The 20105-nt window shown below is 35.8% G+C and overlaps 1 protein-coding gene across 7 annotated transcripts in view; it reads right to left on the bottom strand.

Annotated features, from left to right (window-relative positions):
- PHLDB2 (pleckstrin homology like domain family B member 2) overlaps positions 1-20105 on the bottom strand; it is a 107711-nt gene that overhangs the window by 68518 nt on the left and 19088 nt on the right. The window lies entirely within an intron of this gene.

Here is a 20105-nt window from a genome sequence, read left to right on the forward strand (position 1 = left end):
ATGGGGGATGAAGGAGAAACAGATCTAGGTTGCGTCAAGCTTTGGAGATTTGCTGTATAACAAAAGAATTTGATTTTGCCCAAAGAGAGGTTTGCCTCTGCTGTTGGCTTCTGGAAGGTATATCATACCTGATAAAGAGTGTTTTTGTTCACTAGGACAAGGTTAGCTGCACCAGATAATCTTTTTTTTTTTTTTTATAAATTTATTTATTTTATTGGCTGTGTTGGGTGTTTTGTTTGTTTGTTTGTTTGTTTGTTTGCTGTGCGTGGGCTTTCTTTAGTTGCGGTGAGTGGGGGCTACTCTTCATCGTGGTGCGCAGGCTCCTCATTGCCATGGCTTCTCTTGTTGCGGAGCACGGGCTCTAGGCACGTGGGCTTCAGTAGTTGGAGCACATGGGCTCAATAGTTGTGGCTCACAGGCTCTAAAGTGCAGGCTCAATAGTTGTGACACACAGGCTTAGTTGCTCCGAGGCATGTAGGATCTTCCTGGAGCAGGGATCGAACCCGTGTCCCCTGCATTGGCAGGTGGATTCTCAACCACTGCGCCACCTAGGAAGCCCCTGTACCAGATAATCTCAAAGTGGGGGCTGGCAACTCCAGAAAGACCAACCACATGATTTCGTGTGGGCGCTTTGGGTCATATGCTATCAATCAACCTGGAGACAGAGATTAATCACATGGGTGATCAATCAATCACTGATTGTATGATGAAGTCCAATAAAATCTCTGGACACCAAAGCTCAGGTAAGCTTCCCTCGGGGCCTACTCCATGTGTGCTGTCACACACCAATGCAAGTAGAGTAACGCATCCTGACTCCAAAGGGAGGGGACAGTGGAAGCTCACATTTGGAAATGTCTCACTCTGCCTTATGTGTCTCTGCCTTTGGCTGTTCTTTATCTGTAGCCTTTCCTTGTAACAAATGATAATCGTGACTATAATAGCTTTCAGTGGGTTCTGTAAGTGTTTCTATGGAATTATTGAACCTGAGAGTGGTCTGGGGAACACCCTGAACTTGCAATTAGTGTCAGAAGTGAGGGCTGGTCTTGGAGACTGTGCCCTTTAACCTTGTAATTGGCCTTGAACTTACCCAAACATTGCCTTAGTATTGTTTTTATCAGTTGCGGACAAATGATCTGATTAAGAAATTGTATATATAAGGAGTCTTTTGTTTGGTTTTACAAATTATCTTCATGGAAGTCAGTTTAATGTCTAGTTAAGAATATCTTATTTTATAGACTGGCTGAGAAGCCTATCTTCAGGCCTGTGGTCAGGAAGACCACCCTGAGTTTAATAGATGTGCACATGAGCCCTATCAGAAGCAATGAGATGGAAAGAGGCACATCTGACAAATGAAAGAGTAACGGTTTTGTGTGACTATATCTGTCCCAGAGGCAACTGCAAGTTATTTGGAAGTTTACTAATAACTAATGTGCTACTAATGTGACAGCTATTAATTGATCAACAAACATTTGTTATACACAGATTACTATTAGGATGTCATATCACATACACCTGTTCTCCCTCCATAGTAATGGATAACTCAGTACTGAGAGAGAGTAAGACATATGCAGATACTTCGGGCAGCACGTACCACTCAGTGAGTTTCCAGTACCTGCTTCTCAAATATACACAGTACACTCAAATGCACAAACCCTGCCAAAGAAGATCAAGGCCATCTTGCTTAAACTCCCTAAACGTCCCTCCTCTATCATCTTTATCTAGCTGGTCCTCCCTTCCTTGCTGTACCATAGTGACTAAGAGCATGAACTCTGGAGCCAGACTGCTTGGGTTTGAATGCTGGTTCCAGAGCTACTTGTGTGGCCCTGGACAAGTCATTCAGCTTCTCTGAGTCTTAGGTCCTCATGAATAGAGCGGGGGATTACTGGCGTATCTCCCTTATAGGGTGGTTGCGAAGATTTTTAAAAATATATAGAGATAGATGGCTGGCATTTAGAATGGTGTCTGGGACACAGGAAAAGCAATACAAGAATTAGCCCGTTACCTAAGGAGTGTCCCTCAGTCTTTCCAAGGCAAAGTCCTCTGCTTGCACCACTGCAGCCATTTCTCTCCTCCCTTCTTTGTGGCTTTGGTCTATCAATTATTCCTCCTCCTACACTCTTATTTTCTCTCTATTGACTCCTTCTCCTCTGTCTGAAAATGTACTCAAACCTCTTCCCTACACCCCCAAGAACAATTAAATCATCAATTAAACAACAAATTATCCTTATCAGATGACGCAGGAGCTCTACCCTTCTACTTCCCTTCTGTCCTTCACGCCTCACCACCCCACACTCCCGATCTCAAAGAAGTTGCCAATGTTCAACACTTCACTTCCCATCAACCCCAGCCCTCTGGGGCAGTGTGTCCTGCCTTTGGAAGACTGGAAGTCCTATGAGAGAAGGGGCACCACCCGCTTCTCCAGGGAAATTAGGGGTGAAGTGACCAGAAACAGAAGAATTTTGAAATAAAGCTATTTTCATGAAGGGAGCTTGTTAACTCTTTGTTATCTTATATTTTAATGATTTGGGGGGTAAATTGGCTTCTCTCTCCCACAGAACCACTGGACTTTCAGAGCAGAATCTGAGCTAAGTTTGATTAAGTGGAAAGAACATTTATTTGGATTTGAAGTTCTGAAATTAACCAGATCCATAACAGCAGTTCAACCTTTCTAGTCTTTTACCTGGTCTGTAAAACAGAGATGGTAAAATTAGCGTCTACCCTAAAGTTCTTGGAGAAATCACTAAGAGATTGTGAATAAGAACATTTCATATACTTTATACTATAAGATTTAAAATTGGTGCCTGTCACATAGCAGGTCCTCAGTGTTTGTTAACCATGATTAGAGGTGGTTTCCATCAAAAATCTGACATGAAATTGATAATTGTCTTATGGATCCTGGGGAACCACCTCTAATCCTGGTCAGCAAACAAACCTGAAAAACAAACCCAACTGTTTCCAGGCAATGGAAATACAGGAAAAATATGTTATGCAGCCAAATGTCTTTCTGAAAATTCACAAATCTATAGGCTTCCTTTGCCAATCTGGAAGGAGAGAGAATTCCCTCATTGCCCAAAATTCCTCCCCATGGTAGCCTGAACCCAGTTACCATAGTAACCCAGGGAGGAAGGAGTTTTTTCTGTCACTCACTGCCATTTGGTTCCTCTAACCCCACTGTTACAGAGCAACATACATCCCCCACAGCATAAGTGCAGTGGGGTAGCTTCTAGAAAGAACGACCTTCCAAAAAATCCATCCCCTAGCCAGTGCACACTTCACCCTTGACATAAAACCCAGGTTTCTATTCCAGGTTGCCCTTGGCGCTACCTTAAATGCCAGAGATAATCAGTGTCCTTGCCCTGTGAGTACACGCCTCATTCAAATACCCGAGGAGTTTATCATATCCTGCCTTTGCTCATACCCAAAGAAATTCAGTTCTTTTCATCTCATTTCATAAATCAATCCTCACACTCCTGATCATTTTTTAAAAAATTACTATTACTCACTGGTGTGTCAACAGCTCCCTTAAACCTGCTTTGCCGCTACTATTATTTTTAGTTGTGTCTCTCTTCTGGAAGGAGCTGATACTTTAAAAAATATGTACAACTATAAGTATATAATATATTTAATTATTAACACATGTAAAAAATATATTTAAAGATTAATATGTTTCATAACTTAATAATATATAATTATATGAATTACATATAATACATATGTATGCTGAGGTAACATTTTTATTTTCATTTACCTCAGACATGTCCTAAAATACTACCACTCGATTAAATTAATCCTGTCACTTTTTAATCCAAGAATGTTTTTTCAGCTTGCTTTTTTTCCACCTCTAGTGATTCCTTACATTTGCTAGGCAGACTCAAGAGAATCTTTGACTGTCTAACTAGGATGTTCTGTATTTTAGTCCTTTCCTGATGCCTTTTGCATCATTTTGCCATTTAAAATCAATTGGCAGACATGTGAGTTTTGAAAAGTTTTACTTTTATAACATATCAGGGTTGCGGTGAACTACGCTTAAAATATTACAAAACGTCATTTGAAAGAAAATGACCTTTGTGAATGACTCCATAACACTACTGCTTCCACTCAGAAAATTTAAGGGGAAAAATACTGCACGTCTCCCTATAGATGGAAAAACATTGGCTGTAAAGAAAGGAAATTCCTGTGATCAATATAATCATAATTTCCACAGTGTCTAAGAAAAATATGCCAGGTATTTTTCCTCCTACATGGACAATGTTTCAGAAGAAAATCTACATGGTGCCTGAGTCTCTTCTGTTAGAGAAATTCTGCTATTATTCTGTACCATTAAAGAAAACATGACAAAGGCCAACAGTACTGTCATCTGTTTACATTTTCACCTAGGCTCAACTAAGTTCCAGAGGATCTTTTCGTTGTTGTTTCTCCTGAAAGACCACAGTTTACAATATACAACCCACTGAAATATTTTTAGAATTTTATGTAATACTTTATTTTGTTCAATCAAAACCAGTGCACCAGAGGTGCCAAAACTCAAGCTTCACATGTGAAAATCTATCCTAAGAAAAAACTAAACTCTTTTTTTTTAATGCATAAAGGAAATGATGGAGTAAAAAAAGTAGGAAAGCCTAATGAGTAAAAAAAGAAGGGTGGGCTATCACATAGCAACCGAAAGTATTGCGATGCAACTACTTACGGGAGATACAGCTCATGGGAAATACTATGTATTAAAATTTAAAAAGCATGCTATCGAGTTTTAGATCGAGAAATTCCAAATAAACAATGACACGTCTTCCTTCTTTCTTTGAGCTGTTAGGAAAGTAACGATATTTTCTTTTCTCCCAAGACAACTTTCAAAAATTGCCATCTCTGTCTAACATGATTTAGGCCTTGGTCTTCATGAGCTGATGGAAAAGACAAACTTTCAAAGTTCTGGCTCTGTTATTCTATAACCAAAATGAAAGAATAATACATGTCTGAAGAAACTTGCTCTTTTTAACTGTACTTAGCATTTTCTTAAAATTATCTTTTTTCAAAACCTAAATTACAATCCCAGAGCTGGGATAGGGTCTTAGCAATTTTGAATGAGAAAAACATGAATTTTTCCAAACAAAAATTCTTCAATAGAACACACCCCCACAGAAATATTTCCCCCTTGCAGTCAATCAGACTTCACCAGAGCAAAGTTCTTGGCTGTTCTGAACTTTGAAAAACCAGTCTTACTGATTTCTTCTTCTGGGAAGATGGTATAGAGGTCCTTTTCCCTATTCTTCTCACTAAGTACAACTAAGAACCTTGGACATTTTATGTATAAGATAAGCACAAGACTCTGAAAAATGAAGAGAAGGCAGCAGATCAGCTAGGAAACTAGGGACTCAAGGAAAAGCACCAAGATAGGTTCCTTGGGATTTTCTTTCACTTTGTAAGTCCCAGACTTAAACAACATCAACAACCTGACTCAATTGCTAGAGAAGTGGGCAGTGAGAAGAGCCAAATGCAAAGGTTACATAGTATATGATTAAACTTGCGTAACATTCTTGAAATGACAAAATTATAGAAATGGACAACAAACCAGTGGTTGCCAGGGGCTGAGGAGGAGATGAGGGTAGGCGGAAAGTGGCAGTGGCTATAAAAGGGCAACAGGAGAAACCCTTGTGGTGTTAGAACTATTCTGTACCCATTATCAATATGCTGGTGTAATAGGCAAGAACAAACCTGACTCCATATTAGATCTGTTTCGTTTACTTTAACCTTTGTATATAATTGCTTTTGCTACAAGTTAAGAATGTTGCCTATAGCCTGCAATACAGGACAGCCCATTCTCAAGGCTTTGACTTTTAAAAGTATAATACTTTTCCACTTATATAGAGATAAAAAAGTTGCAGAATGTTGAATAACGTTTGTCTTATTGGAGGTTTACAGGAATATCGTGACCTGACGTGACCTACGTGGACAGCTGCAAGAACAAAGGATTCCAACACCAAGACGTCTGCAACAACCAACTTCCCAACAACCCCCACCCACACCTCAACCCCCAGCCCCTCCTCCTTTTAGAATAAAAGAAGCCTGAATTCTAACATGGGTAAGATGGTTCTTGGGGCACTAGCACACCATCTCTGTCTGCTGCCTTTTTGAATAAAGTTGCTATTCTTTGCCCCAGCAATTCGTCTCTTGATTTATTGGCCTGCGGTGAGGCAAGAAGCAGTATGAGCTTGGACTCGGTAACACTGGTTGTGATATTGTACTAGATTGTGCAAGATGTTACCACTGGAGGAAACTGGATAAAGGGTACACAGGACCTCTCTGAATTACTAATATTTCTTACAATTAATTGCATGGGAATCTATAGTTACCTCAAAGTAAAGAGATTAATTTAAAAAGAAAAAAAACTATCTTCTAATATGTCTTAACCTACACATTGAGATAGCCGAAACAAATTGCTTCCACTGAAAAAGTAATGAATGTGTTTGATTTCTAATACTTGTTTTGGACTTTTTTAAAAAAAATAAATCAATCTCAAACTTTAAAAAAAGTCTTCATAGCAAATATTCCCATAAGCTTTTCTAGAACCAGGGAAGAAAATTTCTCATTATAAGAATTAGCCAGGCACAATCACTAAATCTACTATTTGGTAAGATTTTTAAAGGCAGGTCAATAAATGGCTTCTAATTTAAAAATACTAAGTAATTTGACAACAAATACAGGGATCACTTTTCCCACGAAGAATTAACAGTCCTCCCTCATCACCCCCTCCCATACCTGTTAGTATCAATATACTGTATTTTCAGTTTTCATCTAGTTTATACATTTTTCTATATTGATCTATCATTTTTAAAAAAGAATGTGACTTTTCCCATAAATGACATAGTGGCATACAGGGCTTCCTTTCAGTCTAAGTTACTTTCTGCACGTCAGCATTCAGCCTGAGAATGCTAAATTATGCTGCGTAAGATGAACAGTACACATCCCTAAATGCTAAGCAGGGATTTTTAAATGTGTGGCACCATCAAGAGGCAAGAGCTTGTACTGCCACTGTAACAAGAACCTAGGTTTTGCCCTCAAGTTTAGGGAAACTGGCTTTTAATAGCAGCTGTCATGGACGATTGTAACACAGAATTACACTAAGACTTTGGCTCTGTGTTCCCCCAATGTGGAGTCAGGAGATTATTGCTAAATGCTATTTTTTCCCTTCCCATTCCTCTTCCACCCATCCAGACCTCCAACTGAAGAAGAAACAAAGACTGATAACTGTCTTTATTCTCAGTTAACTGGGGTCAGTTGACAACTCTAATTTGCTAAGAATTAACTCCTTCAATATTTACTGAACATCTACATTTATGCCAGCAATTTGCTATTAAAGAGATAAAGTCTTTATTCTCTAATGACCCAAGATGATCTGATCATAGATAACAGTCTACTTTATATCTACTAATTATAGATTTACTCTTATTTTATTAGAAATGAAAGAAGTTGGCTTAGAGAATTGATAGCTTGTTTAGGCAGTAGACAGTATTACCAATCTAATCCTGTGCTGACCAATATATTATAATTAATTTCATCTTTTTTTTTGTAGTTTTTCTCAATGTAAGAAAAATTTAAAATACATGGTTCACATGTACAGCGCACATTGTATTTCTGCGGCAGACTCTATGAACCACCCAAACGAGTCACAAAAGTGAAAGAAGGCAGAGAATGGCAGAGAATTGACTGGCTGTTTTAAACATCAGAGCTAAGAAAAGCAAGGCTTCACAGAAATGAATCATTCTAAAGCTTATGTTAAACCTGAAGATTAAATCAATTAATGAATTAATGGACATTCTGACTCAGAATACAGGAAGAGAGTCATAATTCTAAATATCCCTTTAAAAAGTCTGAGCCAAGTTTATTTGGTTAGTAAACCAACCTCTCACCCCATTTGCAGTTTAACTGGCTCACCTCCCACTAGCGCAACCCCCCCTCCCCCCCACCTTTTTTTTTTTTTAACTAAAACTATAGTCAGGATGTAGCAAGAGGAAGGGCCACATCAGGAACCAGATGGCCTTCAAGTCAGAACGGAGGGCAAAGTAGTTTTCAATACTTAAGTTTGCCTTCACATTTCAAACACATTCTTCTTAGGAAAAAAGAGAGATGGCTTGGCAGCCGTAAGCATTCTTGTAACACTGTCCATTCTGCTTCCAACTAAGAGGTGCTGTCAAATTTATAATCCAAAAAGGTCTGAATGAACAAATTGTCTTTTGGGGTCAGGAGTCACTAAGAAGTGGAGGCAGCAAGAAGCAGATATAGAAGCAAAACACATCTACAGGTAAAGTAACTTTCACCTGACAATGCTCACTCTTCTTGAGTTCCCAAATAATTTTTCCTAATTATAGAACTGAATTATAAAGCCTGTTTACTCTCTGGTCTTTAAAATAGTATCTGTGTCTTACCACCTTAAGGAGATTAGAAAACATATATATTTATTTTATAAAATTCCATTTTATATTTTATATAACTCCTTAAATATGCTTAATTATACTTTTACTTAATTTTAGAAACATTAGGTCTATTGTCTACCCAAAAGTACACAAGCTTTGGTTTTGTATGATCCTGGAGAGCACCAGTTCTTACAAAGAATGCTACAAACTTTCCAGCTTGAAGAAAAAGAACTCATTTTCATCTTTTCATTTTTAATTGAAAAGTGGAAGAGAATTTTCTGTTTCTGGAAGTGAAAAGAACGCATTTATGCTGAGATATTTGCATTCTTTTGTGGAGAGCTACACTGTTACCTAGAACTAAGCGTGTAAACTTAAGTTTGAGATGTCTCGGGACTAGGGGTACAGCCTATGGCCACAGAATAAGGAAAGCCAGAATGAATGTCATTTATTTACTCTTTCTAAAAACATTTGTACATTGCTTCCCATACTCTACTCATCTGGCTACGAGGTGGATGCACAGCAGTGAGCAAGACAGGCATGGTCCCAGCCCTTTACAACTCAAAATTCTTTAGGTGTAAAGTGCTTTTAGAGACACTATTAGAACAAAACATCTTCTAAACTGTAGAGAATCACTGTCTCAGACATTTCACCTATTCAAATAATAAATATCATGGAAGTACGATTATGTGTCTTGAAAGAAAGTCAATCTCATCTCCAGGGTAGTAGAATATGTAAAAAGTTAGAAAACCTTATTCCATGGTGCCTCATGAGAGCTGGCATCATATTACAACTTGTTGCAGAAATGAATACCAAGTGTGGCTCTACGTAGTTCTAAATGGCGACAACGCTGTTTATCAAGGTACCACAGATGACTGTTGTCAGACACAAAGAAAATATTGGATTGCTACAAAGCAATTTGTGGGAATCCACTGGTTCTCCACAATAGCACACAGATGCTTTTGGTGATGTAACCAAATGAATACTCTTAATAGCAGTAGGGTTTGCTTTCAGTTTTTTTATATTTTCCCCTTTTCTTCTTAAAATGACTATAACTGCCCTGGACCATAAGATGAACTAGATAGCCATCACTACCTCTGTATTACTGCAAGGGAGGCAGGTCTCAATGAGATGAACAAAAGAATATCCTGTCTTCTTTATAATGATTTATTTAGCCTTTTGAACATCTAGTTTGTCAAAGGATCAGCATCCCAGCAGACTAGACGTACCTTATCTGTTACCCCTACTTGGAAAACAACTCAGAACTGAGAAGTTTAAATGACCACTGACCAGTGCAAAAGGATGTCACAAGGTCTACGAGCTGAAGTGCACACACTTCATGCACACAGGACCCACTTAGGACCTCACTTGCACCTAGTAACTCTTAGTTGGCAATATTTTTAAACAAGGCTTGATATCTGGTTTCTAGAAATCATAAATTTCAAAAAGAAGGCTGGCGTAATGACAAAAGAAAAACTGGCAGCTTAGAGTAAGAAAGAAGGAAGAAAAATTATGAAATGAAACAACTCAATAGCACAGCAGTTGAAAACTATTTAATGTTGACTCACTGTGGATAGTTATACCCCATTGGCAGGTCCTTGGAGATTCATGCTTGGGGTTCAGTCTTTTATACTCAATATAATTAATTACCTTGTGTTTTCAATAAAATTGCACAAGTAAAAAAAAAAATCCAAATGAAACACTGGGATGATCACAACTCAAGCTAAAAATACTACAGAAATTATGCTTAGCAAATCAATTTTGTCCTGCTTGGTTTCCTTGTTAATGAATTCGATAAATCTTTGGCATCTATTAATTCTGTACTTGTCTAAGAATTGAGTTTATTTTTTGAAAATTATGCTTTGACTATTTGGAGGTCCCAATGAATTGTCCCAGCGGACTTATCACGTAGAGTCAATTAAACTGTGCTTATCATGAAGAATATCTCATGGGCTGGAAGCCCAGGCACAGCTTTTCTTGGCTCCTGGAGTAAATCCCAAATGGCAGAAGAACTTCACTTTCACCATCTCACTATCTTCTGAAGTTTTTGTTTTCCTGCTCTGTGTTTCTGATTTTTGTCTATGTTTGATCAGGGTTTTGGACTTCACACAATCAATAGTTATCTGCATTGATGGTGCAATGACTGGGAATCTGGTTTTATGACCTGACCACTTGATGATCTGTCAGGTAGAACTGGAAGCTAGTCTTGTTCAAGTAAAAGATGGCTGAGCATTTATTTGTTGGTATTTCTCGTTTGTTTGTTGTTTTGTATTTGTGACCTCAAATCAGAACAATATTTTTGGTCTAGTCTCTGTAACTGAGCAAAAAAAAATCACTATGTCTGAGTGAAATATTTTCCTACTTCCTGACAATAATAAATTAAAATAAAGGACCTCTATTATGATTGGTTCATAGAGACTAATAAGCATTTAAATAAATCTAACATTCCCCAAATTCCAAAAAAATAAAAATGAAATTTTAAAAATTTAAATGTGTTCTTCTTTAAAAAAAAAAAAACACCTTCTTCATCAAAACTGTTGACTTTAGAAGCAGTTTCCTTTTCCTTGGAAGATAAGTTTAGATGACTAAAGTGAATCCTTACACAAATTATCAAACACTGATTTGATAATTTGGTTTAAAAAACAGCTACATGTCCTTGCCTTATTTTATCAGTGTACAGGATAATACAAGTTTAATGTCATTTTTAAAATAAGTTTGGAATAGTTTTATCATAAAGAGATTAGTTTATCTGAACTTCTTTAACATCTTATACTAGTTTACTGAAAAGATAAGCTAGGATTACTTCCATATACAGTGTAAGATTAAGAAAAATATAAAATTTGTGTTCAACCAAACTGAATGATAATGATGACAAACCTTTTTATATCAATAGTAATTATCTTCTGTGATGTGTCAGCTTAAACATAATTTACAATATCTTAAGTGATTTTGTCTTAAGTGCCTGGTTGTTCCAGAAAATGAAAAAAGACTATGAAGAACAAAAGTTTATGGAAATTTAAAAATTAAAAAATTACAGATTTGGATGTCAGGGAGATCAAGATGGCAGAGAAAGAGGATGCCGAGCTCATCTCCCCCCATGAACGCATCAAAAGTACAGTCTTCTGCAGAAACTTTGCAGGCCAGAAGGGAGTGGCATGATTTAAAGTGCTGAAAAGGAAAAACCTAAGACCTGGGATACTCTACCCAGCAAGGTTATCATTCAGAAGTGAAGGAGAGAGAACAAACTTCACAGACTAAGAGTTCATCAATACTAAAGTGACCCTAAAAGAAGTATCAAAGGGTTTTCTCTAAGAGGAAAAGAAAAGGCTACAACAAGAAGTGAGAATTTATAGGAAAGGAAAAATCCCACAGGTAAAGGCAAATATATAGAAAAAATTGTGGATCAACTATTTAAATAATCAAGCATGAAGATTAAAAGACAAAAATTATAAAATCAACTATAACTACAATAAACAAAGGATAGTTATAAAAGATGTAAAATATGACATCAAAAACCCAAAACGTTGGGGAGGGGAGTAAAAAAATGTAGATCTTTTAGAATGTGTTTAAATTTAAATGACTGTCAGTTTAGAACAAGTAGATATATTTATAAGTCAACATATGAACCCCATAGTAACCACAAATCAAAAGCCTATAATAGATACACAAAAAGTAAAGAGAAAGGAATATAAGCATACCACTGAAGAAAATCATTTAACCACAAAGGAAGAACCTAAAAGAAGAAAAGAATAGAGAAGGAAGACAAAAACAACCAGAAAGCAAGAAACAAAATGGTAAGAAGTACACATTTATCAATAGTCACTTTAAATGTCAATGGACTAAATGCTCCAATCAAAAGACATAGGATGCGTGACTGGATAAAAAAACAAGACCTATCTATATGTTGCCTACAAGAGACCCACTTCAGAGCTAAAAACACACACAGACTGAAAGTGAGGGGATGGAAAAAGATATTTCATGAAAATGGAAATGATAAGAAAGCTAGGGTAGTAATACTCATATCAGAAAAAGTAGACTTTAAAACAAAGTCTATATCCAAAGACAAAGAAGGGTGTTATATGATGATAAAGGGATCAATATGAGAAGAGGCTATAACACTCATTAACATATATGGACCTAATATAGGAGCACCTGAATATATAAAGCAAATATTAACAGACATAAAGGGAGAAATTGACAATAATGTAACAAAAGTAGAGGATTTTAACACCTCTCTTACATCAATTGACAGCTCATCCAGACAGAAAATCAGCAAGAAAACAATGGTATTAAATGACACACATCAGTTGGACTTAAAAGATATCTAGAGGACATTCCACTCAAAAACAGCAAAATGCACATTCTTTCCGAGTGCACATGGAATATTTTCCAGGAAAGATCACATGCTAGGACACAAAACAAATCCCAACAAATTTAAGAGTCTAGAAATTATATCAAACATCCTTTTTCAAACACATCGTATGAAACTAAAAATCAATTACAGGGGAAAAATAGGAGAAACAAAAACATGTGGAGATTATACAACATGCTGCTAAAAAACCAGTGAACCAATGAAGAAATCAAAGAGGAAACCAGAACATACCCTGAGACAAATGAAAATAAAAACACAACTTTCCAAAACCTATGGGACATAGCAAGAGTGGTTCTAAGAGAGAAGTTTATAGTGATTCAGGAATATCTCAAGAAACAAGAAAAATCTCAAATAAACAACTTAACCAGCTATCTAAAGGAATTAAAAAGAGAACAAACCCTAAAGTCAGCAGAAGGAAGAAAATAATAAAGATCAGAGAGGAAATAAATATAATAGAGACCAAAAAAAAAAAAAATAGAAAAGATTCATGAAACCAAGAACTAATTTTTTAAAAGATAAATAAAATTGATAAGTTTTTAGCCAGACTCATTAAAAAAAGAGAGAGGACACAAATAAAATAAGAAGTGAAAGAGAAGAACCAACATCACAAAGGCACACAAAAATCATAATAGAATATTATGAACAGTTATAAACCAACAAATTGGACAACCTAGAAGAAATGGATAAATTCCTAGAAACATACAATCTTCCAAGACTGAATCAGGAAGAAATAGATAATCTGAACAGATCGATCACTATTAGTGAAACTGAATGAAGGATTAAAAAAACTCCCAGCAAACAAAAGTCCAGGACCAGATGGCTTCATGGGGAATTCTAAAAGACATATAAAGAGCTAATACCTAGCCTTCTCAAACTATTCCAAAAAATCAAAGAGATAGGAACACTCCCAAGTTAATTCTATGAGGCCACCATTACCCTGATACCAAAATCAGACAAAGACACCAGAAAGAAAGAAAGAAAGAAAGAAAGAAAGAAAGAAAGAAAGAAAGAAAGAAAGAAAGAAAGAAAGAAAGAAAGAAAGAAAGAAAGAAAGAAAGAAAGAAAGAAAGAAAGAAAGAAAGAAAGAAAGAAAGAAAGAAAGAAAGAAAGAAAGAAAGAAAGAAAGAAAGAAAGAAAAAGAAAGAAAGAAAGAAAGAGAAAGAAAGAAAGAAAGAAAGAAAGAAAGAAAGAAAGAAAGGGAAAGAAAGAAAATTACAGACCGATATCTTTGATGAACACAGGTGCAAAAATCCTCAAAAAATATTAGGAAACCAAATTCAACAATATATAAAAAGGATCATATACCATGATCAAGTAGAATTTATTCCAGGGATGCAAAGATGGTTCAATATCCACAAACCAACCAATGCAATACATCACATTAACAAAATGAAAGATAAAAATCACATGATCATATCCATAAACACAGAAAAATCATTTAACAAAATTCAACAACCATCCATGATTAAAACTCTCATCAAAGTCGGCATAGAGGGAACATATCTGAGCATATTAAAGGCCATTTATGACAATCCCATAGCTAACATCATTTTTAAAGGTGGAAAACTGAAATATTTTCCTCTACAATCAGGAACAAGGCAAGGATGCCGACTCTTGCCACTTCTATTTAACATGCTATCCACAGCAATCAGAAAAGAAAAAGAAATAAAAGGTATCTAAATTGCAAGGGAAGAAGTAAAACTGTCACTATTTGCAGATGACATGACACTATATATACACAGCCCTAAAGTCTCCACAAAAAAATCTATTAGAACTAATGAAGGAATTCAGTAAAGTTGCAGGATATGAGATTAATATACAGAAATCTCTTGCTCTTCTATACACTAATGATGAACTATCAGAAAGAAATCAAGAAAAAAATTCTGTTTAAAATCACATCAAAAAGAATAAAATACCTGGGAATAAATTTAATCAAGTAGCTGAAAGACCTATACTCTGAAAACTATAAAACACTGATGAAGTAAATTGATGATGATACAAAGAAACAGAGAGATTTCCTATGTTCATGCATTGGAAGAATTAATACCCAAAGTAATCTACAGATTTAATGTGACCCCTATCAAAATATCCATGACATTCTTCATAGAATAAGAATGAAAAATGCTAAAACTTATTTGTAACCACAAAAGACCCTGAATAGCCAAAGCAGTCTTGACAAAAATGAACAAAGCTGGAGGAATCACACTCCTTGATTTCAGACTATACTACACAGCTACAGTAATCAACACAGTATGGTACTGGCACAAAAACATACACATAGATCAATATACTGGAATAGAGAGTGCAGAAACAAACCCATAAACTTATGGTCAATTACTCTGTGACAAAGGAGGCAAGAATATACAATGGAGAAAAAACAGTCTCTTCAACAAGTGGTGTTCAGAAAACTGGACAACTATATGTAGAAGAATGAAATTAGAACATTTTCTAACACCATATACAAAAATAAACTCAAAATGAATTAAAGACGTAAATGTAAAACTGGAAACCATAAAACTCATAGAAGAAAACATAGGCAGAACACTCTTTGACATAAGTTGTAGCAGTATTTTTTCAGATCTTTCTCCTCAGGCAAAGGAAACCAAAGCAAAAATAGAAATGGGACCTAATTAAACTTCACAGCTTTTGCACAGCAAAGGAAACCACCAATAAAACAAAAAGACAACCTACTGAATGGGAGAATATTTGCAAATGATATATCCAATAAAGGGTTATTATCCAAAATATATAAACAGTTCATACAACTCAATATCATAAAAACAAACAACTCAATTAAAAAATGGGCAGAAGGGACTTCCCTGGTAGCACAGCAGGTAAGACTCTGCGCTCCCAATGCAAGGGGTCCGGGTTCAATCCTTGGTCAAGGAACTAGATTCCACATGCATGCCGCAACTAAGAGTTTGCATGCCACAACTAAGGAGCCAGCAAGCTGCAACTAAGGAGCCTGAGAGCTGCAACTAAGGAGCCCACCTGCCGCAACTAAGGCATCCGCCTGCAGCAACTAAGACCCAGCACAACCAAATAAATAAATAAGCAAATAAATAAATATTTTTTAAACGGGTAGAAGACCTAAATAGACATTTTTCCAAAAAAGACATACAGATGGCAAATAGACACATGAAAAGATGCTCAACATTGCTAATCATCAGAAAAATGCAAATTATAACCACAGTGAGATATCACCTCACACCTGTTGGAATGGCTATCATCAAAAAGACCACAAATAACAAATGTTGGTGAGGATGTGGAGAAAAGGGAACCCTAGTAAACTGTTGGTGGGAATGTAAACTGGAGTAGCCACTATGGAAAACAGTATGGAGATGGCTCAAAAAACTAAAAATAGGACTACCCTATGATCCAGCAATTCTACTTCTGGGTACGTATCCAAAGAAAACAAAAACCAGTAATTTGAAAAGACATATGCACCCCAGTGTTCATAACAACATTATTTACAACAGCCAAGATATAAAGCACCAAAGAGTCTGTCAACAGATGGATAAAGAAGATGTGATATACATAGACAATGGAATATTCCTCAGCCATAAAAAAGAATCAAGTTTTTCCATTTGCAACAACACGGATGGACCTGCAGGATATTATGCTTAATGAAATAAGTCAGCCAGAGAAAGGCAAATACTGTATGCTAGCACTTACATGTAGAATCTAAAAAATAAAACAAATGAATAAACATAACAAAACAGAAACAGACTCATAGATATAGAGAACAAATTAGTGGTTACCTGTGGGGAGAGGGATGGAGAGGCAATAGAGGGGCAAGGAATTAAGAGGTACAAACTATTATGTATAAAATAAATAAACTATAAGGATATATGGTCCAGTGTATGGAATACAGCCAATATCTTATAATAACTTTAAGTGGAGTATAATCTATAAAAATATTGAATCACCATGTTGTACACCTGAAAGTAATATAATACTGTAAATCAACTGTACTTTAATAAAATAAACAAAATTACATTAAAAGTTTTACAGTTGCAGAAAGGGAGTTTGACTTAGTTTATAATACTTGCAAATAGTTAATTCTATAAAGGTTAAAATGTTAAAATTATGGCAAAGTTTGAACAGCATTGATAGGTTTATTAACGAGGTAATTTTTTATAAGAAGTATCCTATTAATGTAAAACTAAAATGCAGTTATCTCACTAAAATTACCTACTTACTGATCTTGGAGAAATCACCCTATGCTTACAAAAGACAGTAAAAGTTTATTTTATTTTTTTGTAATCTGCCCAGAGAGAAGAGTTTCAGTATCTCACAAGAGTAATCTTTTGTGCCTTGTCCTAACTGGGATATATACTTGCATATTTAAAATGACCAAAAACAGTTCCTTGTTTCTGATTATTTTAAGATTTATTATTTATAATAAGTAACTTATTCTCATTTTATTAAGTAACCAAACTGCAAACATTCATTTTTCTCAGGCATCCACAATCCTATATTATTCAAATAACAGAATCTCTGATTAAGACTTGATTTTGCCTTCCCAAGATCAGACCTTAAATTCAGGAAAACAAATTTTTTCCAAGAAACCTTTTACACTTGACCTATCTTTAAGTTTTCCCAGAGGACTGCTGGGCAATGACAAAGATTTTTTTTCTTAACCTTACAAAAAGAAGAATGCTAGAAATAATTAGGTTTATTTGCTACGCCCCTTGTTTATAAATAGCTCACTATCAAGAAATGCACAGGAAGATTTGTCAAATCAAATGAGAAGCTCAGCGTTCCCTAGGCTAATTCTGTATAGGTAAAATATTATAAAGTTCAGTGATTGCATACTTTACAGAAAGGCTCTGTGGATATATGTCAACGTCCTCGCTCTCTGTAATAAGTTCTTACCCTCAGGACAAACACGGATTAAATAAGGCCATCTTGTTGCCTAATAGAAGATTTAAATTCTCCTTCTTGCTGATACTGTTTGTTAAATTAATCATAGATTAACCATAGCCACTTACACTCACCCTCACCCAGTAGTCCATGCTCTCCTCTCATGCTTACCTAAAGAGTCTGCTTAAGGTGTAGGTGAGGACGGTGCCTTTAACAAAGAAAGACAGTCTCAGAGCCTCGTGGATAGAACTTTACCAGATACTCTTCACTCTTGATATTTCAAAGAACGGACTTACGGTCAGAGGCTGACAGAAGAGCTGACACATTACATAGGCAAGTATGAGATAGTACTAGCAGCTAAATCAGATTTTCAGGACTTCTTTTAGTCCAGATAGATGCCTTCATGAAATCAAATTAATGACCCAAGGTTAGAGGAATAAGAATTAATTACATAGAACTGATTGAGCTGAAACTGGAAATCTAATTTCTAAATGTAGATATATGTTTTGGGAAACTATTGGCATATCTTAATGCTCTATTTTCTGATGGGGAAAACCCTTTTAGCATTCATGCTGATCTATCTCTAATCCTCAATTTAGTTGACTCCGATTTTGCAAACTAAATCAAACATTCTTTTAATGGTAGTTTGTTCTCCTTGGTCCCTCAGAATTGAGGAAGAAATATTTTTTTCTGAGTCATTTTACTTTTTAATGGCATTAACATTATTTGCATAGGCTCAATAAGAATCTGTCCTCCCTTTTACTGGAATATAATCAGACAAATAGACAATGTAACAGGGGCCAAATGTAGAGTTTAAAATTTATTTAAATATAAGCCTCCTTTCATCAGATATTACAAGCCCCTTATTAAGAAAAAAGGGTTATAACTTCATATCTGAAGCTAATACCCAAAACCTCTCCCAAGAAGTTGAACTAGGACCTGTTTGTGGCTTACAGGGCACCAACCTTATAGGCAGTGAGAAAGATCACTTGCTGGATTGCCAAGAACCTTAGCAGATTTGGGAAAACTAGAGAAAGGAAAAATTCACTACCACTTATAAGTGCTAAAGATGAAACCTGTTAGAGACGAACTTCTCTATCTGTTAGAACAGATAGTAGATATCTATTATCTCTCCTTAGAACAGAAGAGTAAATAAAAGCATTTAACAAAGACCTCTGGAGTGATGGAGCCATTGAAATGCTCTCCTAGGTAACTTAATAAGTCATAGAAGTTGATTCTCCGGCTTTATCAATGACAAGTTGTTTAGTACAGTATAGCACTAGGTTTGCTATCCATATACAAGAAGGCGTTTACATGCTAATTAAAACTTCTTCTAACTTATGTCAATGAATCAGGCCCAAATACAATGCTTTTCGTGATCATGAAAAATCTTTGGAGATTATTTGTGATAACAAGGAAACTGCCATACTGAAGTACCATCTAACACACCCACCCACAGAATATCAAATTCTCTAGGGGTATACACATTTGTTTTCATTCACTATTAGTGATTAGGATATTTGGAAACTCTGTAAGGATAGACATTAACTTATCAAAAACTGCAACTGATGAGAATAATTATTTTTCTAAAATTTCAAGCAAATTCTGTCCTGTATCGATGCAAACAGTTTCTGTTCACTATAATCCAAAGGTTACAATTTTATTGTCCTGTAAGGGCATTAACTAGTTTTGTATGTGATTCAGAAATCTTACTCCAGCATACTTTCTTTTAGTAACTAAAATACTTCTGCTACTCCTATACTTCTGTTAATAAGCTTTACCATCCTGCTACTTCCCACATTAAGGAAATCATTACCCATTAATGAATCAAAATAATCTGACAGGTATTCCCTCTAAAAATTATGCTGAAAAGAGAATAGAAAAACACAGTAGTTTGTTCTCATTCATTAGTGGGACTCTCGTGTTTCCTCTTCTCTTACTATTTTCAATATTTTTTATGGTAATCATAAATCCATGGGAAAAAACAACTCAGTGTTTTTTTTTGTGAGCATGTGCAGTTTGGAGTCACTATAGGTAGGAAGACATGGCTGAAGGGAGTACGGTGTGTGTGTCTATATACAGTATAGAAAAAAGGTTGTGCACCTTTCCACTTTTCAGACAACTTGCTATATAGGGAAACTTACTGCCTAATTTCCAATGAGTTGTCATTTCACCAACTATTACCATCATAGCACATACATGCAAATTTGATGACATAAATAATACAAGTCAGTGCTTCCTCATAGATTTAAGAGAAAAGTCTGTAAGACTTTTAAAGAATTTCAGTAAAATTCACAACTATCTTTGTTAGATTTATCAAGAAGTTATACTTGTGAGACCTCTGCAGAGCAACTTAATATAACATTAGGCACATATAGGCCTTTGAAATATCCATATGTGACTAATAGTAGTGATCTGGGCAGAGGAAGGTTAGCAGGAGGAAATCTAGGAAGGGACCAGTGGCT

The sequence above is a fragment of the Hippopotamus amphibius genome, chromosome 10, assembly GCF_030028045.1.
Source record: "Hippopotamus amphibius kiboko isolate mHipAmp2 chromosome 10, mHipAmp2.hap2, whole genome shotgun sequence".
NCBI lineage: Eukaryota > Metazoa > Chordata > Mammalia > Artiodactyla > Hippopotamidae > Hippopotamus > Hippopotamus amphibius.